Here is a 27,432-nt window from a genome sequence, read left to right on the forward strand (position 1 = left end):
AGATAAATCCCCAAGAATACAGCTTAGAAGAAGGAAAGTTTGTTGGGGGTCAGAGTTTCCCAAGTTTAGTACTCTGATCACTTAGTCCCGTTGGTTTTGTTTTGGTGAGTCAGAAAGTTGATACCAGGAGTATTTGTTGGAGACGCTGTTCTCCTATAGCATCTGGGAAATAAAGAAACAGGGAGTGTCACATATCCCCTTTGGTGGCTCATCCCCAGCCACCTATGACTTGGCTCCACTATTTCCCATTAGTACCGAGTGAGGACCAAGCCTTAAACACTGAAACTTTTAGGAGATGCCCAATACATAAACTAAGGCATCATTTTAGCAGAAAAAAGCAAAATAAGTAGCTGTCCCACAAATACCCCAAAACAAACAAAACCAATGCGCGTCTTCAGGTGCTGACATCCAGTTTGTCAGTATGTGATCCTGTCTGACAGTAAAAATGTGTCCTGAAGGCAGCTGGTTTTGATCGCCTTCACCGTTACCTTCTGGTCTGACCCCTGGTTTCCTTTGCTTGGATTCTCTAGGAGACTTTTGGCTGTTCTCTCCGAGCGTGTTCTCAGCCACCTGCAGAGGATTCCAGACAAAGCAGCCTGGGTGCGTATTTCAAAATGTGTTTGATAATGTTGTTCTGCTCGGAACCTGCAGTGGCTTCCTGTCTCATTCAGAATATAAGCCAAAGCCCTAAGAAGGGTTTTGTGGGCTGGCACAATCCCTCCTGGTTGCCTCTGACTGTATCTGTTACTACCTACCTTGTGCATGCCTTGCTGGCTATATTTGCTGAGTGCTGTTACTCACTCGTGCCTGTCTCAGGTTCTCTGCACCCTCTTTCGATGACTGAGTCACTTTCTTTACAATCAATATCTTTAGATTTTTAAGAAAAAAAAAACCCTAATCTCCTTACATTTTTGGCCATGTTTAGTCTTGTTTTACTTTTCTGTTTTAATATTACAATCTCTGAGAGGTGCAATGCCTTTAGGATCTTCTGGTAGCCAGACCATTCTCTTGTATCTTCTCTTCAGGATGCCGCCTCCAGGATGAAGTTTCATGAGAGCAAGGGAGGTTCGAGACAGCCTTGTCTTTATTGCATGCAGTGTGGGCCAAGCATGCAGGAACTATTTGCTCCACAGATGCAACAGATTCATTTGGAGACATCATTTTGATTAGACTTGTGCTTTCCTTGGGGGCAGCCGTCAGCAATGATCTTTCTGTTTGGGCAGTGTCTTTGTTCAGTCAGTGTTGGCTAGTGACTAGATTCTGAATTTTGAAATCACAGCCTTTAGTACTATGCAGTTCCAGAAAATTTCTTTACTAAATAGTCCATTCCAGCCTTTAGGAGGTGGAGGCAAGAGGATAAGAAGTTTAAGATCATCCTCAACTGCTGTGCAAAGAGACCATGATTTAAAACACACATGCACACACACATACATACACACATACACACACATGTGCACGCACACACATGCACACACATGCACACGCACATGTGCATGCACACACATGCACACACATACACACATGTGCACACACACATAGACACACATACACACATATACACATACACACACACATACATACACACATACACACACGTGCACGCACACACATGCACACACATTCACACGCACATGTGCATGCACACACATACACACATGTGCACACACACATAGACACACATACACACATATACACATACACATACACACACGTACACACACACATGTATACACACACACACTAAATTGATAGAACCGGGGCAGCATGAGATATATAATGACAACATCTCAAAAGAAAAAAAAAAAAAAAAAAAAACCAGTAATAGAAAGAATTGGAAGGACAGTAGGAGAATAATTTGGTTCAGCTAGCTGAGCTTCCACTGTGAACGCTAGAATCCTCACAGCAATCTGGCACCATTTTCATCATTATTATTATGATTATTAATTAGATGCTCTTTCAAAATTTGGACTTTAAGCTTGCAGCTGATGCTTTAGGAGATTATGCTATCCAGGGTGCAGAAATTGCCTGGGCTGACCGTAACTATTCATGGCCAATTAAGGAACGGCATTGGCAAGAAACTGGGGCCAGCCGGGCGCTGCTTGGCATTGTGGGAGTTCTAGTCGCTGCGGTTTGTGGGTTGGGGATTAGCTGGCTAGACTTCCTTCTGCAGCAGGCATGTTGACTTGCCTACCTGGAGAGACTTTTATAAATGAAAATAATGGACAACCTTGAGGGATTTAACTTTGTGTGGAGAGAAAGGGGAAACCAAATTCAAGGAATCACTTTTATTTGTGAAGCTTTGCATGAGAGACCTTCAGAAGGCTGCCGTTTTTTAATTTGGTATCAGTTCTCTTTCTTTCTTCCCAGGGGATGGAGATAGTTTTCGAAAGAATGCATGCAGAAAATCAGGCTGTGGGAGGCAGAAATGATTTTTTGGAGCGTTTCCAAAGTATAGAATTCCTCCGAGAAGCAGGGTTCCAGCACTGTAGGCCTGTCACAAAAGGGAGTGTCAGGCACAGAATATGCCTGCTGTCTCATTCCTCATGTAACTGGTGGCCAGTTGTGAGGCCTTATACTTCTATATGGAGTGTTTAAAAGGATTTCAGGTGGAATGCAAATAAGACACACAGACACACACACAAACACACACACACAGACACACACATACAGACACACACACACACACACACACACACACACACACACACACACGTTCAAGTGCTTCCTGGGGTGGCAGAATGATAAAGCAACAGCTGAATGTGCCTTTTCTTAATTGTAGGTTTTAAGGGTTAAACCAACTTCTAGATGTTTTGTATTTCCCTAAGTGGTAAAAATCCCATGTAGCCCTTGTTTTCAGATGCAGTGAGGGAGGGAGGGATGCTGCAAAGGAGAGCTCAAATGGAATTCCATCCTGGGGAGCAAGGCTGCACTGTGCCCAGCCTGGAGTTCCTATTCAAGTGCATGGTGTCGGCTGGTAGGACCTTGAAGTTGACAGCACCTATTCCAGCTCTCCCTGCAAGCAACCAAAGAATATTGAGCGTTGAGGTCTGGAATCAAATGACACATCTTCAGGCTTTTCAGTTCTCACACACTTTGTGTTTGCTCTCATTTCTGACTGTCTGTTTTAAAGATGACAGCTCCCTCAGTTACTGGAATAGAGAACTTCATGTCTAGGGTAGAAGTAGAAGTATTTCTCTGGTGACCCCAGGTATTATGAAGCAGAAAATACAAACCACTGGGCTCTGTGTGTCTTTCATGACCTAACAGGATTCTGGGAGTGAGTCCTCCATGCCCAACAAATGCTTAAAAATATTTATCTCCAAAAAGTAAAAGGAGTTTTTTCCTGATTAGGAAAATATATGATCGTATCCTGTTTCTGTTTTATGAGTGTCTCTTTTGTTTTTTGATAAATGTCCTAACTTCCAAAGATGTGGGTTTAGCGCTGAACGGTGGCTCAGCGGTAGAGAGTACACAGTGTTCTTCTGAAGTGAGTGAGCAAACACTTTGTGTGGATCTCAATGCCTGTAATTCTCCTTCCTAGGAATCCAGTTCCCTTTCTGGCCTCTGCAAACACTGAAATACATGCATAAGTCTGCATGGACACACACACACACACACACGTAAATACAAATGAGACAAAAATAAAATCTTTAAAAATGCCTGCCTCTCCATTAGTTCTGAATTCATAGCTGTCACTCTGGCTGGCGAATGCAGGGGTCAGGTGTCTCTTCTTCACCGTCTCTCTTCTGTTGCTTAGTGTTTGTAGTTTTCTCTTCCTGAGGTTGGGCAGAGAAGAAGATAAAGAGGGAACACTCAGAAAGCTCAGTCTTAATTGTGGTCAGTACCCATCTTACATATTCATTTTTTCTACTTCCAACTGTCCTTTTTGCCCTCTTGCCTTGTACCTTCCCCGTTCAATACTTGATTATTCATTTCTGAGCTACCTACAGTGCAGGAAGCAAGGACCTCTTTCATTATGGAGTCAGCACCAAATGGTAGGTGTTTGTAGTAGAAAAACAGTAATGCCAGGTGAATTCCATCAGGGCTAGATCTCGCATCATGGTCTGAGGGTCCCAGTTAAAGCTTTGACGAAACACTGTCTGACCCAGTACATGAAGAAAGAACGAAGTTAGTTGTATGAATCCTGTTGGTGTTCAGATTTGTATGTAACTAAGAAGAGCTGGGAACTTTGCAGAAGAAACTCCACATTGTAGAAATCAAATTTTATGTTGGGGTTGTATTTCTGAATGTAGTGCCAAGTTTGAGTATCTGAAATTGAAGTCTGTATGATTGTCGATACTTTATATAGTGGGTGTTTCTATTTACCAGCTGATATGGTGCCACCTTGTGGCCACTGACTATGTTGGGTTTAGTGTTGCCTAGGCCTAGCCAGAAGGAAAACTGCCATGTTTAAAGACCATCATGTTTTGGGGACTCCTTCTCAGTCAAAGGAGTGTGGAACCAGGATTTCAGGGTCACATCACACGTGACCTACCTCTGGAAACTTTCAGAGCAGAAGTCCCTGGCCCAGTTGATGCAATCAAATGTAGTAGTTGCAGAACAAAACAGTAGTTGCTGATGCGTAGTACATATGGGGTAGGAGTCAGGGCAGCAAGGGAGGAAGTGGACAGGGAGCCTAGGTCAGGTCAGCAAAGGCCAACCAGGAATATTGACATTTTAGAGATTATTTGCGCATCAGATGATTGCACTGTCTCCAGGTTTTAGATATTTGATCATTCACCCTTAATTTCTAATCATATGTCCTTATGAGCATAAGGTTTTATGATGTCAGAGTGCTTCTGGGGTGGCTTTTGTTTTTGTTTTGGAGGGCCTGTTAATGGTCATGGAAGAGAAAATAAAATGCATGGTCCATGTAAGCAAAGAAGTTGGATAGACATTCAGCCTAGACTTGGTCTGTAAGGCTGCTGGGAGGGTTGGGGGCGGGTTCGTGGGTAATTTGATTGGGGATTGAACTTGGAGGTCTGTGGTAAAACCAGCTGTGTAAAATATGGGTTAGACAAAGTTCAGCCAATTTCATTATCTTGGGACTTTGAGAGCCTTGGCCGTGCTGATGTGTTGAAAGCACGGAGGATCACACTACTCTGAGCTCTTATTCTACAAATGATCCTTACAGTTGGGCTGAAGGCATCCTCAGGAATGGGATTGTGTATTGCCATAGTAAGCTGCATAACAGGCAACCATAAAACTCCAGGCAGCAGTGTATCTGTGGGCAGTCAGCTGCAGAGCTGGCTTAGTGGTTATGAGTGCACGGCATACTGGCTCTGGCTGAGGCCTGGAGCTCAGCTTCTGGCACTCACTGTGCTCACCACTGCCTGGATCTCTAGTCCCAGTGCAGCGGATCTAATGCCTACAGCCCCCATAGGCACTTATATGCACACACCTGTCTCCACCCCCCCCCATGATGTACACACATACTTAAAAATAAAATTAAAAAAAATCTTTGCAAAATTAAAAAAAAAATTAGCTGGGTGTGATGGTGCATGCCTTTAGTCCACGTACTCAGGAGGCAGAGGCAGGCAGATCCCCAAGTTTGAGGCTATCCTGACCTACAGAGCAGGTTCCAGGACAGTCAGGGAAACACAGAGAAACCCTGTTTCAAAAAGACAAAAATGAAATTGGACTTAATTGTTTTATTTTTGAGTATGGGTGTTTTGCCTGAATATAGGTATGTTCACCATGCTTCTGCCTGGTGCCCATGGGGGTCATGATAGGGGGTGACCTCCTTGGACTGGAATTACAGATTGTTTTGAGCCAGCATGTAGGTGTTGGCATCCAAATCCTGGTCCTCTGAAAGAACAATAAGGAATGTTAACTGCTGAGCCATCTTTCCAGCTCTGAAAATACTTATTTTTTTAAAATGTCCCTATCCTAGTAGTTTACAGGGTTCCCTGATATCCATCTGGGCTTAGCTGACTTCAGTTGACAGCTGTGTCTGTGGCCCCCTGTGGACTGGGCAGACAACTTTGCAGACCTCAACTGGGTTGACCTGTGTGTCTCTGTCGGTAATGTAGGGTGGCTTTATGTAGTAAGAGTGAGGTGACTTGTTTCTGAAGTGTGTGCCCTTAATTCTTGATGGTACTAGATCCAGCATGTTTGCTTAGGTGTGACACAGGAGCAAGAACAGAGGGCAACAAGCTTGCTGTGGAAGAGCTTCCAAAGCCCTTGCTTACATCATGTTTGCTATTACCCTCTTGGCCAAAGGTAGGTGTGGCCTGTGACAGAGGAGAATGGCTCCTGAAGGTTACATGGCAGAGTATGTGGCTACAGGAAAGGAGAGGAATTGAGTTCGTTGTGTATTCAGACCACCCTAGATCCAGTGTAAGAATTGCTGGATGAGATCACAGTCCACCGAGTGAGGAATGAGGTCAGACTTTTTTTTTTTCTACCATGACCACAGATTGTACTTTTAATTCTGGAAGCAGCCTCGGAAATAAGACGTCTGCGCCATGTCAAGGAAGAGATGGTTTATCTGGTTCTGGAAAGGGTTGTCTTCGTGTGGGATCATTCCACTTGGGGCTGAAAGGACTGTGGCTACATTGTGTCAGATGGAAATGAGAAAACAGACACAGAGAAGATAATTGGTCCATGTGATACCAAACAAGCTGAGCTGGGTCTCAACCCCTGACCCTCTCTCAAGACATTTGGGCTCTAATGACCTCAAAGAAGTTTCGTTGGAGGGTGGACGGACTACAATCTGTTTGCAGTCTGTATGAAAGAATAAATCACATCTTCTCTGCAGGGACCATAATATAAGAAAAGTGTTAAAGTAAGGAAATTAGAGAAGAGTCATGCTGTGCTCGTCTCTGGAAGCCAAAGCTTGCTGCACTGTGGCTGCCCATCTTTGGGAATCTGGTTTTGTTTTCTATTTCTCTCTCCTGTCTCTTTCCTGCCTCTTCCTCCTCAAATATCTGTTGCATGAGGAGATGGCAGTAGAGGACTTCCGAGGAGAATCTGTGTTCTAGCTCTTACTTTTTTGAATAGCATATGAACTTGTAAAGGTAGATGTAGCCTTCTGGGACAGCAGGCACGCCAGCAGTTACTTTAGCTCACAATTGAGAGGAGTAGCTTGAACTGAATACGTAACATTTGGGTAATGAAAGTCTACCCATTTAAGCACCGTCAAATAAGCTATTTTGCGATAGAAACCTGTTTGAAGTATCAGATTAAACAATTATTTAATGGAGAATAATGTGAAATAGTTAGCCCCCACTTTTTTTTTTCATTTTTGGTGGTAGGGATAGGACCCCCACCCTTTATCAGCCTTAGACAAATGTTACATTACTAAGCCGTAGCCCAACCACTATTTTTTTTGTGTGTTATTAACTTTTTTTTTTTTTTTAAAATAGGGTCTTGCTTGCTACATAGCTTAGGCTGTCCTTGAATTGTCCCACCAATGCTGGATTATAGGTGTGAGCCATCATGCCTGGCAGCCTTTTAGATCTCAGGTTTTAAGCTGTGCAGTAACCGAGCCCCGTGCTCCTAAAGAACCAGGTAGTGTGTGAGTGTCTGTATCATCCTGGCATGCTTGCTTGGGGCTTCTAGAGTGTGCGGGGTGGGGGGTGGGGTCACTTGCCATCTCAGCGGCTGCAGGTAGACTCACGCTTTCAATCGAGTCTACTCCCAGACTGTTTATGTCTCTTGCTGGTTACTTTCCTGCTGTACTTTTGGGCTGATAAAGCACAGTTTTGTTCATTAAATGGGTTCCATTCCTCTTTCCTGCTCCCAGGCTGTATTGTTGTCTGGCACCTGGGTGGACTCGGGGAGTAAGTGCTGGTGAGAGGTGGGGTGGAGGAAGAGCCACGGTATCTCGCTATTTCTCTACTCTCAGAAAGTGTAGGAGAAGCCGTGTCAATGCCATGGTTTCCACCCTCACCTCTTGGGAGCCTGTGCTGTTGTAATCAGGTGGGTCCAGCCCCTAGGCTCTAAATAGCACCACACCCTGTTACCAGACCCATTCTTCTCCTGTTCCATTGCAGTTGCTAGTTACTGGACCAGGGCAAATGACAGCCTGCGGGTAGCCTGGAAGTTGCCTTTTTATTATTACAATGTTTCTCCTTGTGCTAATTTGCTTCTTGAAGTCTACTGTGAGGACACTATCCGACATTTTATCCTATTAGTCGAAAGAGTGGAAATGCCATCAAATGATAGAGAATGGCACTTTGAGGACACTGGCCTCCGGTTCTAGCATCACCACTCATGGTTTGTGTGACTGAGCATGTTTCTTGTCCTCTGTGGGACTTACTTTTTTTTCACCTAAACAACAAACGTGTCTGTGCTGTCTCAATTTGGGTTTCCTGGGATAGGGACTCTAAGCTGGGGGCCTTAGACAGAGGTTTCCTCGGGAGTGCTCTATATATCCAGGCTATGGAGGGAAGGGCTGGCTCAGGATGGAGCTAAGGGAGAAGCTGAGCTGGGGTTCCGGCTTTGCAGAAGGTATCTCCAAAGCAGGTGCAGGTCTTATTCACTGACAACGGAGGGCTGTCTCTAGAGAGGCTCTGAGTCTTCTGTCTGCCTCACTTACACAGCTTTGGCACCCACCTTTTTGGTCCCGAAGTGGAGTCTGATCACCATGCCACATTGACTACAGCATATCTTTATCCCTGTCCCCCAAAGTCCTTAAAGTTAACGTAGCACTGAAGTTGCTGCAGATCCTCTCACTGCCCGTGGTTTCTTTGAATTCCTATTATGCAATCTGCATGGTAACTGTGCATCATTGCATCCTTTCTTAGACTCCTGAAGGGGCTGAGATCTGTTTAGGCCTGAGGTCTTGCCAGGTGAAGTGACCTACTCCCGGTTACTCATGCAATAACTGATCAAGAAATTTCCCATGGTGCCCAGCAGCCTCACTTTGAGCCAGACTTTGAAGCCACATATGCAGACGACTTAAATGGCAGTAGAGGAAACCTCCTGAAAATATCTCCAGCAAAGTGTAGGTGTTGTTTTGGTAGAAATATTTCCTCTGTTGCCATAAAAAAAAATCTTCTCCCAAATGGCTTTGTGAGAGCAAAGCTGTGCAGGCTCTGCTGGTGTTTGTGAAGGGAGCCGTATGGCTCAGGCACAACGCAAATGATTTGTTTTCCTGGCTGTGTTGGCAAAGCGAATTTGATTTTTGGATTCCCCCAGGAGAGAAAAAGATCTAAACACATAAAGTTTCTTCATAATTAGATGTTTAAAGAAGAGCCAAGAGGAAGAGTCTAAACACAGAAGCCAGGTATATTTTTCATTCTGTGAAAGATACTGGGCTTATTGTGTGCACATAGGGGCAGAGCTCGCTTAGATCTCCTGTTTTTCTGTGCACAGCTCGCTCTCTGCTCATCACCAGGGATGAATATGAAAATCAGCTATAGCCCCTCGAGCAAAGTGATGTGTGAGCGAGGGCTCTGCATTTCTTTTGGAGAGCAGAGAAAAGCCAACTGCTATGAGGGGTCTAGGTAAAAGCAATGCCTCTTTTTCTGTGGGAGAAATGCTTTTCAGGGTTGTGAAAGATGCTGAGAAGATCCTGGAGCTGTAAGGTCAGGGGGTATGTCCAAAGGGGTTAGTCTAAGGAGCCCAGTTTCTGTGATGAATGAGGGTCGACTCTAGTTGTTCTCAATAGCCAAGTACAAAGTAACAGTTGCTTGAAGATGGAAGTTCATGGTAAGGAAATATGAAATAAAAACACACCTTGATTTTGTAATATAGTCTAGAGCCCAGGTCCCCATCTCTCTGTACTGCCATCTTGATTCCATTTTTTCCCATGTCGCACTGCCCACTTGGACCAGTTTACTTTAAGGTATTCAGTCACTAACTAGCCATCACATACTATTGTATACCTTGCATCATGTCATATCTCAGCAGAGTCTAACATCTGGAACAGCATTTTCCATTCTCATTTGATCCTTCTCATATTTGCCCAGTGACCATTTGAAAGAAGTAGTGCCTGAAGACCTTAGTGTGGTGAGTATTAATCTGGAGGGGCTCATCCTCAGGAAGCGAAAATGTTAGTGACTTTAGTCATTGCTGTGGCAAAACATAGCCTTTTATAGACTCAGTGGATGAGCTGCACGCTCTGGTGGCCCTGTGTAGATCACTGAGCACATCTAAGGTCAGCCATGGGTCGATAGATGGTTCTGCTGATTTGGGTTGGGTACAGGATGTAGCATAGGCCGGCTGTAGCTGAGTACTGGCTGCTCTGTAATGGGGTGATTTTTCTCCATGCAGTTTCTACTTGTCCAGTAGTCCAGCCTAGGTTTTCGTGGTCTGAGAAAAAGGGCAAGCCTGAGAAGAAACATAACCTAACTTTTACTGGGATTCAGATTAGAGTTCTAGATTTTACAGGACTACAAGAGAGACAGTGTCAGTGGTGTTTGTTTGTTTGTTTCCTGAGACTGGGTTTCCTCTGTGTAGCCCTGGATGTCCTGGAACTCTGTCTGTATGTAGAACAGGCTGGCCTTGATTTTAGAGATTCACCTGCCCCTGCCTCCCAAATGCTGGGATTGATGGCATGCACCACCATGGCCCGGCTAGTAGAGAGCATTTTTAAGCCAGTTAGCAGCAAATATCATAAGTGAAGACTCTGCTCATAGGATGAGTTTTTTTTTTTTTTTGGTCTTACTTGGGTAAATTGCTTCAATTATATATACTTTATAATGTCAGAATATGTCTATTAAATTTCCAGTTGTGATAGCCAGCGGGAAGACTTTTTTTTGTGGATTTTTCTTGTGTCTTCAGTCATCTCTCATAGGTAATTTTTTTTTCCATCGTCATAGGTAATTTTTTAAGAAGTCATATGAAGGGAACCAGTGGCCATTATTCAGGAAGCTAACACCAGCAATGGCGTGATCGATGTGCTGTGTATAGTTCTCAGCAACCCCAAGAGGATGATGCACTTATAAAATCATTCTTAGATGGTGGAATTAAGGCTTAAAAAGGTCATATAAAGGATGCAGAAAATAAAGGGCTAATTTGACAGACTCGAGAGTGGAGGGAGCAGTGGTTTAGACTTTAGAAATTAACTTTGGACATCTTGCACATAAATTGCAACGACAATTTCAGGCTGTTTCTTGCAGGCACCTGTGACATTCAAAAAGCAATCAGGCCTTATTATCTGGCCTTTAAGGGATTACTCGACCTGGCATCCTGAAGGTTACATTGCAATCAGCAATACTTTTATTGTTAACCATTTTTCTTCACCTTACCTTCAGGATCCTTTGCCTCTTCTTTTCAGGGCCTACTTGAGTGCCAGGAAGCTGATATCTAATGAGACTAAGTGTTCCAGCTGCTTATCAAGTGGGATCATCCCACAGTGTGTGGACTTGGCTTTGGTTGAACTCTCAGGTCCCTGGTTCATGTCACCACAAAGTGTTGCCATTCTGTCCTTCATTATTTTAGGCAAAATGCCCATCAGATATAGTGGTGTGAACGAGGTACAACACATTAGTCTGAAGGGACTTTTTTTTTCATGTGTTTTATGACTCACTTAAGGTGTTATATTAGGATCCAAGCACAAAGAGAGAATTTTCCTTAGAGGTTAGTGATAGAAATCATACGGAGAAAATGATAAAGAGAGGATACAGATTCTTGCTTCATATTCGGGCACATTTAAAAACTTCTTCACATAAAATGGCTTTAATTTAAATTTTCTGTGGTAAAATTCAAGAAAACAGGAGTTCTTGGCATGTTGTGTGAATCAGGAAGGATGTTAACATATTCAAAGAAATATATGCCTGATTGTAAGTGGGTATCTGATGTGCGGGCTAGTCAAATTCCTATTGCTTTGAAACATTAACTGAGAGTAATAAACTTAAAGGGAAGACTTCGTTTAGCTTATGGTTTGGGCCGAGAGTTAGCTAGCTCCTTGTGTGGGACTGAGGACTGGCAGAGCATCATGTGGAGTGAAGAGGCTACTTATATAGTGATGGCCAGGCAGCTGATGGGTGGAGGGAGAGAATGAAGAAATGGCAGGAGAGCCTAGTAAGGACAGAGACAAGAGATGGTCCTCAACGTCAAGTGTCCATGGGCCGATTCTTCCAACAAGGCCCTACCTCCTATGACTAGCCTATGCAGGTATGACGTCAGCGATGGCAACCCATTCATGTGGTCTGTCCTCATGATCTCCGTAGCCCTTAGTTGTACCAATTGGAGGCCAGGCCTTGAGCACAAGAGCCTTAGGGGGACATTTTATAGAGAATCCACAAAAATATCAGATAAGTAGGGAATAGTGGGCCTCCTTCCTTTTGGGCCATTGAAAATAGGGCCTTATACTTGCTGGGGAAGCCACTGCTACTGACCTTCACTCTGAGTCCATGGCACTTTTGAACATTTTTTTTGTAGTATTGTGCATTTCAATTTTATTTTATATTTATTTTTTATTTGTTCACTTTATATCCTGATTGTAGCTCCCTTCCTCATCATCTCCATGTCCCACCCTATGTCCTTCATACCCTCTTCCTTCCTCCCCTAATCCTCAGAAAAGGGAGCCTTCCTTCCCTAACGTCTGACCTTAGCCTATCAAGTCTCATCTGGAATGTTTTTTCCTCTTCCACTGTGGCCTGGCAAGGCAGCCCTAAACACTTGATTTTTGACAAAGAAGCCAAAACCATACAATGGAAAAGAGAAAGCATCTTCCACAAATGATGCTAGTCTGACTGGGTGTCTACTTGTAGAAAAATGCAAATAGACCCTTACTTATCACCCCGCACAAAACTAAAGTCCAAGTGGATTGAAGATCTCAACATAAAACCAGACACACTAAATCTGTTAGAAGAAAAAGTGGGGAGCCGGGCGTGGTGGTACACGCCTTTAATCCCAGCACTCGGGAGGCGGAGGCAGAGTCAGGCAGATCGCTGTGAGTTCGAGGCCAGCCTGGTCTACAAAGTGAGTCCAGGATGGCCAAGGCTACACAGAGAAACCCTGTCTCGGGGGAAAAACAACAACAACAACAACAACAACAACAACAACAACAACAACAACAACAAAACAAAAAAGGGAGAAGAACCTTGAGCTCATTGGCAGAGGAGACAACTCCCTGATCAGAACGCCAACAGCTCAGGCTCCGAGATCAGGAATACGTGGGACCTCAGGTAACTTAAAAGCTTCTGTAAGGCAAAGGACACTGTCAACAGAACAAAGCGACAGCCTGCAGACTGGGTAAAGGACTTCACCAACCCTACATCTGCCCAAGGGCTAATATCCAAAACATCTAAAGAGCTCAAGAGATTTTGAATCTGTCTAAGAGAAGGAATACAATTACAATATGTAATCCAGGAAAGCACCCTTGATTTACTCCTTCCTGGAAGGAGAGTTATCATGCTGCTTTCTGTTGGGTTACTTTGTTGAACAGAATAGAAAAAGGATTTTCTATGCATTAGAGCCGTGAAGAAGTCCCTTATCCTTTTCTTCGAATCTATAGGTCAGGATGCCGCATTTATTTATTTATTTTGTTACATAACTCATTTTATTTTTTGTTTATATGATTTAACTTCTTTTTCAAGTAGCTTTACTCAAATAGGAATATAAAGGAAGATGATTCTTTTTTTTTTTTTTTTTTTTTAATCCTTGGTTAAGCTATTTATTAGGAGGGATTTAAAAAAATTTTTTTAAATTAATTCATTCATTTTACATCTCAATAGTTATCCCATCCCTTGTATCCTCCCATTCCTCCTTCCTTCCCGCTTTCCCCCTACTCCTCTCCCCTATGACTGTGACTGAGGGGGACCTCCTCCCCCTGTATATGCTCATAGGGTATCAAGTCTCCTCTTGGTAGCCTGCTATCCTTCCTCTGAGTGCCCCCAGGCCTCTCCATCCAGGGGACATGGTCAAATATGGGGCACCAGGGTTTGTGTGAAAGTCAGTCCCTACTCTCCACTCAACTGTGGAGAATGTCTTGTCCATTGGCTAGATCTGGGTAGGGATTCGAAGTTTTTGAACATGTTGTCCTTGGCTGGTGTCATAGTTTGAGCAGGACCCCCTGGGCCCAGATCCGCCCATCATAATGTTCTTCTTGTAGGTTTCTAGGACCCTCTGGATCCTTCTATTTCCCCATTCTCCCATGCTTCTCTCACCTAAAGTCCCAATAGGATGTCCTCCCCTCTGTCCTACTTTTCCTGATAAGTGAAGACTTTCATGAGACATGAGGGGGCTGCATTTATAAAGTGCTAGTTCTTTTATTGGCAATTCTCATTCAAATTGAATTCCTGTTCCTTGGCATGTCTTCATGATAACTCTATGGAGTGGCTGTCTTTATCTCTAGTGACATAGTGAGTCACAAGGCCAGTGCTTCAGTCACACCCTGTAGGGATCCGTAAAGTATTTTCCACAGTGGCAGCCATTCAGAGTACATTTTAATTCTGTTTTCAGTCAATGTTTTTCATTGCTTATTAACCACAAATAAATGCATTTAAGTAGGAAGCCTTCTGCATCATTATGTTAAAACCAAAGTGAAAGCAAGCGGGGTTATTCCATATGAAGTAGATGCTGCCGTGTGTCATAACTCAGGGTTTGAATGGAGGGAGTAGGGGAGGGAGAGAAAGTGATAAAAGGTTTTAGAAGCTGTTTGATGTCATCAGATCAGAGTGATTGGTCCAACTTTCCATAAGGGGTTTTCTGGGCTTTCCACACTCAATCTGCAAACCACTTAACATTGCTTTGTGGCTTGTCGGCGTTAGTAGCTCTCATAGTTTGAAATAGCTTGTCTAAACGATGAAGATACATTGTCTTCAGAATTGTCTTAAGGACAATAAAGCTGAAGGGTGTTGAGGGCAGTCAGGTCTGTGTTTTCAGCCAGTCCAAGCAAAGATGTTGCATGAATTATCAGCCTTAAAGCCGCGCACGGCTTAACACTTCTGAGTTTCTATGTGGAGAGGACTGTGGGCGGGCTTCCCTTAAATTACGTCAGAGAAGGTGTGGTTACTCTTTAATGTTAAAGCAGACTCCTTAGACTGTGGTTTTACGTTGACCCTGCTTGATCAGCAGCACATAATAACTATTGGGTGATGCATTAGAGTACGTATACACACAAGTCAGAGGTGCTGGGAATGGCGCCTCTTTGGTTCAAAGCCTCTGCATGTATGGTATCTGTGAGTAACACAGGATTATTCTAAAGTGACTCTGCTGTAAAGGTAAACTGTCTTTTCTTGTGCTAGTTTAAGATGACTGCTGTGATTTACCGCGTTTTCATGTGATGGGAAGGGGTTTCCTGTTGGTTTCAGTACGAACTGTTTGTGGCTATAATTAAGACTCGTCGTGTGAAGAGTGAAGTAATCGGCATTTGAAGGCTTTACTGATGCCTGATCACATAATTTCCCTGGATAGGGAAAAGGGAGGGAGGGAGGGAGGGAGGGAGGGAGGGAGGGAGGGGGAGAGAGAGAAAGAGAGAAAAGGAGGGAGGAAAGGAGGGAGGAAGGGAGGGTTTGTGTGTGAGAGAGAGTGATTTTGAGATTTTGGTGTGTTTTTAACAGGATCTCATGTGTCCTATGCTGGCCTCAAACAAACTATGTAGTCAAGGATGACCTTGAACTTCTGCTCTTCTTGTCTCCAGATCCTGAATCTGGGATCGCAGGCAAATGCTACCTCACCTGGTTTATGCCCTGATGCATTTGAACTCAGAGACTCCTATGCAAGGCAAGCACTCTACTAATAGAACTATATCCCCAAACCCTGAGTCCATTTCTGTGGAATCCTTCACATTCTGTAAATCCTCCAGTTTCTGTGATTCATAAGAATTCATATGAATTCGTATTCATCCTACTCAGATGAGTGTGTAGGCAATAACTCATTTCTCTACCCATGGACATTCAGCTTCCTAGAGTTTTAACAAGTTAAAGAAGGCTAATAGAACTGCCTTCATTCTTGTTCAGTGCCCCTATGTCCAAGGTAAGGTTATAGGTAGATATTCAGGATTTTGTATTATAATTGTAAGCAGGTGGCACAGTGTTAAGTGTGGCTTGCATGGCAGGTACAGTTGACTTCCATGTCTGCTTACTGAACATCAGGAAGCTTCTGATAGATTGTCAGCCTGTCAAGTAGCTCATGGATAGGAAAAGGTTGCCATATTCCAAGTATACACATTGATGATGTGTATATACGAATGCTCTTACAGGCTCCGAATTACAAGGGGCTGCTGCTGCACTGTAGCATGGAAGTGTGGTGTGCTGGTTATAGCACCATTTGGTGGTACAGTCCACATGTCTTTGTTGGCAGGTTTTACCTGTTGTCTTTTGGGTGCTGACTAAAGGATTATGTCCACGTTAATTCTCTTAACAACGTTGCTGTGGTTTATCTAGAGGGGGCTTATAGTGTCTGTTATGCCAGGGGTAGGTTTGGGACCTGAGCTGGTTGGTAATGCATCTTGCTTTCGACACAAGGTGGGAGCTGTTGTAAGTAGCGAGATCAGCAAGGGTACAGACATAATCTGTTTATTCTTCAGTGTGAACTGGTGTCCAGTACAATGTCAGCACATACTGGACAGAGCAGGTTCACAACTTTATACAAATTATACAACTGATGATCGGGAGAATTTAATTTCTGTTTGAAGAGGAAAAAAGTCCACAAAATGTGTGTGTATATGTGTGTGTGTGTGTGTGTGTGTGTGTGTGTGTGTGTGTTATAGATTAAAAAAAAAAATAGAATCTAGGAACTAGTGAGATGTCTCAGGTGTTAAGAGGAGCGACTGCTCTTGTAGAGGGCCCAAGCTCATTTCCTACCTCCCATGTCCGGTAGACCGAAATGACAGCGCCAAGGGGATTGGATGCCTTTGGCCTCCTCAGACACCTGCACTCACATGTACATACCCACACAGAGACACATGAATATACATAACTTAAAAATAAAGAGAAACCATTTCATCTCTAAGAAATAGGGAAGAATGTAGAGAATTACGGAGTTAGTGACAAATTCATTTTTATGTACTTGTGTATGCATATATGTGCATATCTGCCATTGCTTTGTATGGAAGACAACTTGAAGGAGTCAATTTCTTCTTTTTTCATCATAAAGGTTGAAGAGATTAAGCTCATGCCATCTGTGAGGCGCTTGCAGGCTTGGTGACAATTAATCCTTACCACTGAGCCACCTTTGACACCCCAAACTGATTTCTTTTTAAGTTTATTTTTAAAAATAATTTATTCAGATTACATCACCGTTGTTATCCCATCACTTGTGTCTTCCTGTCCCTTCCTCCCTCTTTCACACTATTCCCCTCCCCTCGACCACTGACAGAAGGGACCTTCTCCTCCACCATTTGACCACAGCCTATCAGGTCTCATCTGGTTAGCCTGCTTCCCCTTCTTCTGAGTGCCACCAGGTCTCCCCACCAAGGGGAAGTGATCAAATTGGGGACAGCAGAGTTCATGTCAGAGGCATGATATGCTCTTCCTACAACTCTGGGGGAATGAGCTGTCCATTGGCTAGATCTGAACAAAGTGTCTAGGTTTACTCTATGCATTGTCCTTTGTTGGCACAAACTGATTTCTTATAGTAATATTTTGCTAGTTGAAAAAAATCATTGTAGTCTGTTTTTAAGATCATGATGGAGATGACTTCTGCTTTTCCGCTTTTATCTCAGAGGAAGAAGAAGCCTCTGAGAGATTCGCAGTTAGAGAAGAGCTTTGTGAATGACATGGTTAGCTTCCACTTTTTCGGTGTTGACAATTAGAGTGTAATAGGAACTAAGTTTCTTCTTCTAGGGAAATCACTAGTATGACAACAAGAAATAGCATAAAAAGAAATTTGAATTGTGTTTAGTCTTCAGATAGTTTGCTGGAAAGAGAGGCCTCTGGGCCGAGTGCCAATAACTGGCCAATGATTAAAGCAACAAGTGATTAATTCATTGCCCCAACTGTACTGGAGAGGCAGCTGTCATCTTGTTATTGCATACTGTGTATCAGCTCATAAGAATATGTGCATACTAGCATGTACATTTTTTTCTGAGCTGTGTCTTATAGCTGGGCATGCCACAGCGTATAATCTTAGTATTTGGGAGGCAGAGAGGCAGGAAAATCATAATAAATTCCAAGGAAGCTTAGTTTACAAAGTGAGAATCAGTCTTTTTTTTTTTTAATGCATATTTTTATTTGAAATATCTCAAAATTTTAGGTAGATTACTATCAGCAATTTACAAGTAAGGAAACTTTCACTGGTAAGTCTTAAAATCAGTCTGGTCATAAACAACTAGGATAGCCGAAGCTAGAGTTTGAAGCTGGGCCTATTTCATTAGAAAACGCAAGATCTTTCTGCGGGCTTCTAGATTTTCTAATAATTGTAGTCTTTGTTTAACAGTTGTTATCTTGAGTGGTCCACGGTTTTGACCAAGAGTTGTGTAGCTTTGTGGGGAAGTCATGTTGAGTGGTAGACTCAAGGTTGACAGACATTGTCTAGTGCGCTTGGACTTGCCAGAGAAAGGGTATTGGAAGGATTCACTGTTGGATATCTGACACTCAGACTGTAGTCCCTGGACCATTATCTGTAAATGCAGAGCCTCAGGCTCTCCTGGAAGCCCCAGTCACAGTCCACATGCTTAACAATGTCCTCTATTGATTTATGTGCAGATTGCAAATGGAAATGCTCTTGTTTAAACTGTTGTGATTGCAAAGTGCCACCATGAACGCCTGTGTATTTGAGCTGATTTATAGGCATAGTGTGCCACAGCATAGTACTTAGTGGTAGGGAATTTCCTCAGCTTACAGAGTGCTTACTTTATACTAAACAGTTTATTGTGTACTTTTCATAGAGTTTCTTAGTATTCTAGTAACCCTTTGAGGTAGAGAGTTTGTGTCTCTATTGTAGAAATGAGAATGTTGAACAGTGGAAGGTTCCTGTCTTGTTGAAAGTTAAATCTCTCTCATTCCAATGAAGGCTAGTCTGATTCTGATTTGATGCTCAAAATTTCCACAGTGGTGCTAAGCTGTGAGCAGTTTTTTGTCAGTGCGTTACAGGGGACAGCAAAATTTGACTTCCAGCACAAAGCATTACCAATGTGTTCTGAAAAACAAACTTTATTTCAGTGATAAAAGTCATCTTGGGCCTTCTGTTGACTGCTGCATACTTTTTTAAGGTGCAGTAAAATGCTTAGGTTGGAGCTAGAGTGCTAGCTAGTATAGAGATTAAGAACTCTTGCTGCTCTTACAGAGGACCTGAGTTCAGTTCCCAGCACTACTGTCCGGTGCCTCACAGCTGCCTATAAGTCCAGTTCCAGTGGAATCTGATACCCCTTTCTAGCCTTCAAGGCCACCTGCACACATAGATGAAAATAAATCTATGTATTTTTAAAATTTTTCTTAATTTATTCATATTACACCTCAACTGTTATCCCCTCACTTATATCTTTCCATTCCCCCTCCCTTCCTTTTTCATCCTATTTCCCTCTGCTAGGTCTGTGACAGAAAGGGGCCTTGTCCACCACTATAAGATCACAGCCTATCAGGTCTCTTCCTGGTAGCCTGCTTACTCTTCTTCTGGTTGTCACCAGATCTCCGCACCAAGGGGAAGTGGTCATATAGGGAGCACCAGAGTTCATGTCCAAGTCAGTCCCTTCTCTTAACACAATTGTGGAGAATGTGGTGTTCATAGGCTAGATCTGGATAGGGGGTTCTAGGTTTACTGCATGCATTGTCCTTTGTTGATACAGTAGTTTGAGCTGACCAGCCTGTGTCCAGATCCGGCAGCCTTAATGGTCTTGTAGGTTTCTAGGACCCTCTGGATCCTTCTATTTCCCCATTCTTCCTTACTTCTCTCACCTAGAGTCTCAATAGGAAGTCCCAGTATCTATCCCAATTTCCTGCTAAGTGAAGACTTTCAGGGGACATCTCTGTTGGGCTAGTGTTCAATTATGAGTATATACCATATGTATCTTTCTGGGTCTGGGTTACCTCACTCCGGATAATCATCTCTAGTTCCATCCATTTGCCTGTAAATTTCAGGATTTTCTTGTTTTTAATAGCTGAGTAGTATTCCATACTGTAAATGTACCAAAGTTTCTTTATCCATTCTTTGACTGAGGGAAACCCAGGTTGTTTCCAGGTTCTGGCTTTTACGAATAAGGGTGCTATAAACATAGTTAAGCATATGTCCTTGTTGTGTGGTGGAGTATCTTTTGGGTATATTCCAAGGAGTGGAATAGTTGGGTCTTGAGGTAGCCCTATTCCCAGTTTTCTGAGAAAGAGCCAGATTTATTTCCAAAGTGATTATACAAGTTTGCACTCTCACCAGCAATAAGGGAGTGTTCCCCTTTCTCCACATTCTTGCCAGCATGTGCTGTCCCTTGAGTTTTTTATCTTAACTATTTTGATGGGTGTAAGATGGAAGCTCAGAGTTGTTTGGATTTGCATTTCTCTGACGACTAAGGACACTGAACATTTCTTTAGGTGTTTCTCAGCCATGCGATATGCTTCTGTTGAGAATTCTCTGTTTAGTTGTGAATCTCCTTTCTTAATTGGGTTATTTGGTGGGGTCGTGCTTAATTTCTTGAGCTCTTAATATATTTTGGATATTAGCTCTTTGTCAGATGTAGGGTTGGTGAAGATCTTTTCCTGGTCTATAGGTTGTTGCTTTGTTCTGTCAACAATGTCTTCTGCCTTACAGAAGCTTCTAAGCCTCATGAGGTCTCATTTATTAATTGTTGACTTTAGAGCCTGTTGGAGTTCTTTTCAGGAAGTTGTCTCCTGTGCCAATGAGTTCAAGGCTCTTCCCCACTTTTTCTTCTAACAGATTTAGTGTGTCTGATTTTATGTTGAGGTCTTTAATCCACTTAGACTTGAGCTTTGTGCATGGTGATAAATATGGATCTACTTTCATCTTTCTACATGTAGACATTCAGTTAGACCAACATCATTTGTTGAAGATGCTATCCTTTTTCCTTTGAATGAATTTGGCTTCTTTGTCAAAAATCAAGTGTCCATATGTGTGTGGATTTACTTCTGGGTCTTCAGTTCGATTCATTGGTCAACCAGCCTATATCTATGCTATTACCATGCTGCTTTAATTACTGTTGCTCTATGGTACAGCTTGAGATTGAGTATGGAGATTCTTCTGGAGGCTCTTTTATTGTACAGTATTGTTTTAGCTTTTCTGAGTTTTTTGTTTTTCCATATGAAATTGAGAATTGATCTTTCAATGTCTTTTAAAAATTGTGTAGGCATCTTGATATGGATTGCATTGAATCTCTATATTGCTTTAGGTAAGATAGCCATTTTTACTATGTTAATTTCCCTGATCCATGAAAAAGAGAGATCTTTCCATCTTCTGATGTCATCTTCAATCTCTTTCTTCAGAGATTTGAAGTTTTTTTCAAACAAGTCTTTCACTTGCTTGATTAGAGTTATTCCTAGATACTTTATATTGCTTGTGGCTATAGTGAAGGGTGTTGTTTCCCTAATTTCTTTCTCAGCATGATTGTCATTTCTATACAGGAAGGCTACTGATTTTTTGAGTTAATTTTGTATCCAGCCACTTTGCTGAAGATGTTTATCAGCTGTAGGAATTCTCTGGTGGAATTTTTGGGGTCACTTATGTACACTATCATATGATATGCGAGTAGGGATAATTTGGCTTCCTCTTTTCCCATTTGGATGCCCTTGATCTCCTTTTGTTGTCTTATTGCTCTGGCTAGGACTTCAAGAGCTATTTCGAAGAGATATGGAGAGAGTGGGCAGCTTTGTCTGGTGCCTGATTTTAGAGGAATTTCCTTGAGTTTCTCTCCATTTAATTTGATGTTGCCCATTGGCTTGCTGTATATAGCCTTTATGATATTTAGGTATAGCCTTGTATCCCTCATCTCTCCAAAACTTTAAACATGGTTGTTGGATTTAGTCAACTGCTTTTTTGGGATCTAAGGAGATATTATGTGGTTTTTTTCTTTCAGTTTGTTTATATGGTGGATTACACTGATGGATTTCCATATATTGATCCATCCCTGCATGCTTGGAATGAAGCCTACTTGGTCATGGTGAATGATATCTTTGATGTGCTCTTGGATTTGGTTTGCAAGTATTTTATTGAGTATTTTTGCATCAATGTTCATAAAAGGAATTGCTCTGAAATTCTCTTTCTTTGTTGGATCTTTGCGTGGTTTAGGTATCAAGGTGACTGTGACTTCATAGAAGGAGTTTGATAATGTTCCATCCATTTCTATTTTGTGGAGTAGCTTGAAGAGTGTCGGTGTTAGCTCTTCTTTGAAGGTCGGATAGAATTCTGCTATGAAACCATCTGGCTCTGGGCATTTTTTTGGTTGGGAGAATTTTAATGACAGCTTCTATTACTGTAGGAGAAATAGGACTGTTTGTTTATCTGATCTTGATTCAACTTTGCCAAATGGAAATAATCAAGAAAATTGTCCATTTCCATTAGAATTTTGTGGCATACAAGCCTTTGAAGTAGGACCTTATGATTCTTTGTATTTCTTCAGTGTCTGTTATTATTTCTCCCTTTTCATTTTGTTTATTTGGATAGTGTATCTCTGCCTTTTAGTTAGTTTGGCTAACAGTTTGTTGATTTCCTCAAAGAACCAGCTCCTGGTTTTGTTGGTTCTTTGAATTGTTCTCTTTGTTTCTAATTTATTGATTTCAGCCCTGAGTTTGATTATTTCCAGCCATGTACTCCTCTTGGGTTTTTCTGCTTCCTTTTTTTCCAGGGCTTCCAGATGTGTTGTTAAGTTGCCTATACGAGATGTTTCTAATTTCTTTCTGAAGGCACTTATTGCTATGAATTTTCCTCTTAGCACTGCTTTCAATGTGTCGCATGCATTTGAATATGCTGTTCTTTCATTTTTATTGAATTTTAGGAAGTCTTTAATTTCTTTCTTTATTTCATCCCTGATCCAATTTTCATTAAGTAGAGAGTTGTTTAGTTTCCATGTGTGTGTAGGCTTTTTGTTGTTTCTGTTGTTGTTGAGGTCCAGCTTTAGTCCATAGTGATCTGATAGGGTACAAGGTATTATTTCAATCTTCTTATATTTGTTAAGGCTTGCTTTGTGACCTATTATATGATCACATTTGGAGAAGGTTCCATAAGGTGATGAGAAGAAGGTATAATCTTTTTTGTTTAGGTGAAAAGTTCTGTAGATATCTGTTAGATCCATTTGATTCATGACATTAGTTAGCATCATTATTTCTCATTTTAGTTTCTGTTTCGTTGTCCTATCCTTTGGTGCAAGTAGGGTGTTGAAATCTCCTACTATTAATGTGTTGGGATCGATGTGTGGTTTAAGCTTTGTTAATATTCATTTTACATATGGGGGTGCCCTTGTATTGAGGGCATAGATATTCAGAATTGTGATGTCATCTTGGTTGACTTTACCTTTGCTGAGTATGAAGTGTCCTTCCTCATCTCTTTTCATTAATTTTGGTTGAAAGTCTATTTTTTAAAACACATTTTTATTGAAAAATAAAATAATTCATATTACATTTCATTTTCTATCCCATCCCATGCAGCCTCCCATTCCCCCCCCCCCACTTTCACCCCAATCCCCCTTCCCTATGACTGTGACTGAGGGGGACCTCCTCCCCCTGAATATGGTGCTAGGGTATCAAGTCTCTTCTTGGTAGTCCGCTATCCTTTCTCTGAGTGTCATTGGGCCTCCCCAACAAAGGGACATGGCCACATATGGGGCACCAGAGAGTGTGTGAAAGTCAGTCCCCAGTCTCCACTTAACTGTGGAGAATGTTCTGTCCCTTGGCTAGATCTGGGTAGGGGGAAAGTCTATTTTATTAGATATTAAAATGGCTATACCAGTTTGCTTCCTGTGTCCGTTTGCTTGGAATATCTTTTTGCAGCCTTTTACTTTGAGTTAATGTCTATCCTTGTGGCTGAGATGTGTTTTTGCATCCATTCAGTTAGTCTGTATCTTTTTATTGGAGAATTGAGACCATTGATGTTGAGAGATACTAATGACCAGTGACTGTTAAGTCCCTTGATTTTGATGTTGGTTGCAGTAGAGTGTTTGTGTGGTTATGTTTTTGTGATGGTGTAGGTATGTATTTCCCATGTAATTTTGGTTGTAGCTTGTCCCTTTGGGATGGAGTTTTCCTTCTAGTAACTTCTGTAAGGCCAGATTTGTGGATAGGTAATGTTTGAATTTGTTTTTGTCATGGAATATCTTATTTTCTCCATTAATGTTTATTGATAGTTTCGCAGGGTATAGTAGTCTGGCCTGGCATCTGTGGTCTCTTAGGCTTTGCAGGACCTCTGTCCAGGCCCTTCTGGCTTTTATAGTCTCTGCTGAGAAGTAGGGTGTAATTCTGATAGGTTTGCTATTATACGTTACTTGGCTCTTTTCCCTTGCTGCTTTTAATATTTTTTCTTTATTCTGTACATTTTGTGTTTTTATTATATGATGGGAAGATTTTCTTTTCTGGTCTATTCTATTTGGTGTTCTGTAGGCCTCTTGTATGTTTGTATGCATCTCCTTTAATTAGAGAAATTTTCTTCTATGATTTTGTTGAAAATATTTTCTTTGTCTTGGAGCGTTGCATCTTCTCTTTGCTCAATGCCTATTATCCTCAGGTTTCATCTTTTCATGGTGTCCTTGATTTCTTGGATGTTTTGTGTCAGTAATTTTTCAGATTTAGCATTTTCTTTGATGGTTGTTTCAAGTTCTACCATTGTATCTTCCACTCCCAAGATTCGTTTCTCCATTTCTTGAATTCTGTTAGAGAAGTTTGCCTCTTCATTACTTTCTTTCTTTTCTAAGTTCTCTAATTCCCTGCTTTGTTCTGTCTGTGCTTTTATCATTGTTTCCATTTTTATCTTCAGATCTTGAAGTGTTTTATTGATTTCCTTCATCTGATTGTTTGTATTTTCCTTAATTTCTTCCAGTGCCTCCTTATAGGCCTCTTTAATGTCTTCAACCTGTTTTGCTGCATCTCTCTGCATTTGTTTATGGATTTTATTAATTTCCTCCATTATCATCTTCATTACTAAGGAATTGAGGTCATTTTCTTGTGCCAATTGTGTTTGAGTTCTCAGGGCTGCTTTCTTTGGGATAGCTGGGATCTGGAGATGCCATATGGTTTTGGTTTCTGTTGTTTGTGTTTTTACACTGGCCTTTAGTCATTTTGTTTTCTGAAATTGGGAAGTAGTTTCTTCTATCCTTCCCTGGGACAGGCAGGTGGTCTGGTTTCAGCTTCAGAGGACTTTACTCCACACCCAGGGCTCCCCACTGGGTCAGCAGAGGCTGGTGCTGGTGCTCCGCAGCCTAAGGATCAGTTCGAGGTAGTGTAGTTAAAACAGTTTATCCTGTCTTTGGCTGGGCTTTAAAAACCCTGCCCTCAGGCACTGGGGCTTTGCGGGCCTAGGCTCAGTTCACCCAAGAGTGCTAGAACCTGTAGGCTCAATTTTCTTAACAAATATATTTTATAACGAACTTATTAACTGAGAGTACCTCTGTTATAATCCAACTAACCTAAACAATAGGAAAAGAAGATTAAAGAATACAATAATGAGACTGTAAGGATATCACTTCCGAGGAACAATTCTTCTGGCATAGTCAGCAGGATTTCTTCTGTTGGAACCTGGAGCAACCAGAACCCAGAAGCTTAGCAAGAGCCTGGAACCCCGAAGCCTTCCCTTGAGAGTTCTCTCTAGGAGCGTCTCCAGTGGAGCAGTGAACAGGCAAAACAACCCAAGTCTCCAAAGGTCCCGCTTCTTGTTTTTGGCTCATTTTTATATCTCCTCTCAGAATTTGTTCAAGGATGTTTTTCAGCTGGTTAATAACCAATCTCCCCCACATGGTGGTTTGACTTCTAAGGGGATAAACATCACCTGTTCTCTCTCACAAGTCTTTTCTCATCTCCCACTTGTGATCCAAACAAAAAACATGTTTCTCTCTCCTTCAGGAACCCCTGCTGGCTTGTGGGTGTTGGCTAGGAATCTGCCTGATCAGTCCAGGCTGTGTGGCCTATGTTCGATTCCGCTTGTGGGAGCAGATACTTCCCCCTGGCCTGCGGGAGTTGTCTGGGTTTCTGCCAGATCTATTCAGGCTGATTCAGTCCCATCATGGTGCAGGTGGGCACTCCCGCTGGGTTGTGGCAGCTGGTCAGGCTTCTGCAGAGCTTGCGAGAATGGCTCCCTGTGTTGTGGCGGGTGGCTAGTTTTCTGCCGGATCCCCTCCGGCCAATTCAGACCCTCCCGAGAACATGGGAGCCCTTGCTTAGCTGTGGTGGTTAGCTAGGCACCTGCCCCTGATCCATTCAGGCCAAATAGTTCTCCCACGTGTGCAGGACAGTCTGCTGGGATGGAGGGTTCTGCCGGATCCCTCCAGACCTTGCCTTAGATCAGTCAACCTGAATGTGCTGCTTTGGAGCTGTAGTTGGAGAGCATGTGGGCCCTGGGCTCGTGGGGGTACTGACTGGCCCAGATCCACACTCTCGGATTCCCCTGGGCCAGCCGGCTCAAATGCTGTGGCCCACAGATTGGAGAGAGAGAGAGAGAGAGAGAGAGAGAGAGAGAGAGAGAGAGAGAGAGAGAGAGAGAGAGAGAGAGAGAGAGAGAGAGAGAGAGAGAGAGAGAGATACTTGGCTGCGCTGGGCTTTGGATTTTGTGCCCCATGTGTCTGTCAGCCCTTGGGCCTTTCTCAGGATTCACCGGTCGTTCTGAGGTCAGAACCACCAGGTTTCCTGTGGTTTTTCCCTGTCCTGCAGCTCCAGGCTGGTGTTTTTATCACACACAGTTCAGTCTCAGATACTGAGTCCCTCATGTAGCACAGGGCAGTGGATCCCGGGCAGTATGGGTCCAGACTCTGTGGGCTGGTTGGGTGGCCTGAGTTCGGACACAGCTGTGCTCTGCACTTCGTGGACCCTTGTCTCTCCTAGGGCTCTTGAGGTCTTGAGGTCTGTAGCTGCTGGCCTGGTCCCTAGTCTCTGTCCTGCAGATCAGATACCCTGTGTGTTTGTCGCAGCTATCTTGGATCGAAAATAAATCTATTAAAATAAGTAGGTAACCTTTTATCCCAGCATTGGGGAAGCAGAGGCAGGTGGATCTCTGAGTTTGAGGCCAGCCTGATCTATGGAGGGAGTTCTAGGACAGCAAGGACCACACAGAGAAGCCCTGTCTCAAAAAGGAAAACAAGCAAAGAAACAAATAACCACATCACTCCCCAAAATATCCCTAGGTAAGAGAATTAATTTTTATGGTTCTGTGGTTTCTGTTTTTTAAAGCTAATTATCTCTCACTTTAATGACAATTAGTAAAATAAAATTCGGTAATGATATTATTGATAGAATTTAATAACACTGCTACCCAGTGATGCAATGAGATGTTCATTGAGCACCAGGAATTAGAGTGACACTGGTGATAATATCACCTGAGATGATACTGACAAATCAATTTTCTTTGGTATACTTGTTTTTCCTTCTGTGAAATAGTTTTGTTTCATGGTCACTAGGAGGATGGCCCAGGTAGACTAGTTGGCTGTATTTATTAGACTGGCTTCATCATGTTGTA

General features: G+C 42.5%; 1 protein-coding gene across 9 annotated transcripts in view; it reads left to right on the forward strand.

The window, feature by feature from the left end:
- Plcb4 (phospholipase C beta 4) overlaps positions 1–27,432 on the forward strand; it is a 376,936-nt gene that overhangs the window by 81,363 nt on the left and 268,141 nt on the right. For all 9 annotated transcript variants that reach the window (XM_051144704.1, XM_051144709.1, XM_051144703.1 and 6 more), the window contains exon 2: positions 531–600. The gene's annotated coding sequence lies outside the window, so the exon portion shown is untranslated. The remainder of the gene's footprint in view (positions 1–530; positions 601–27,432) is intronic.

The sequence above is a fragment of the Acomys russatus genome, chromosome 4, assembly GCF_903995435.1.
Source record: "Acomys russatus chromosome 4, mAcoRus1.1, whole genome shotgun sequence".
NCBI lineage: Eukaryota > Metazoa > Chordata > Mammalia > Rodentia > Muridae > Acomys > Acomys russatus.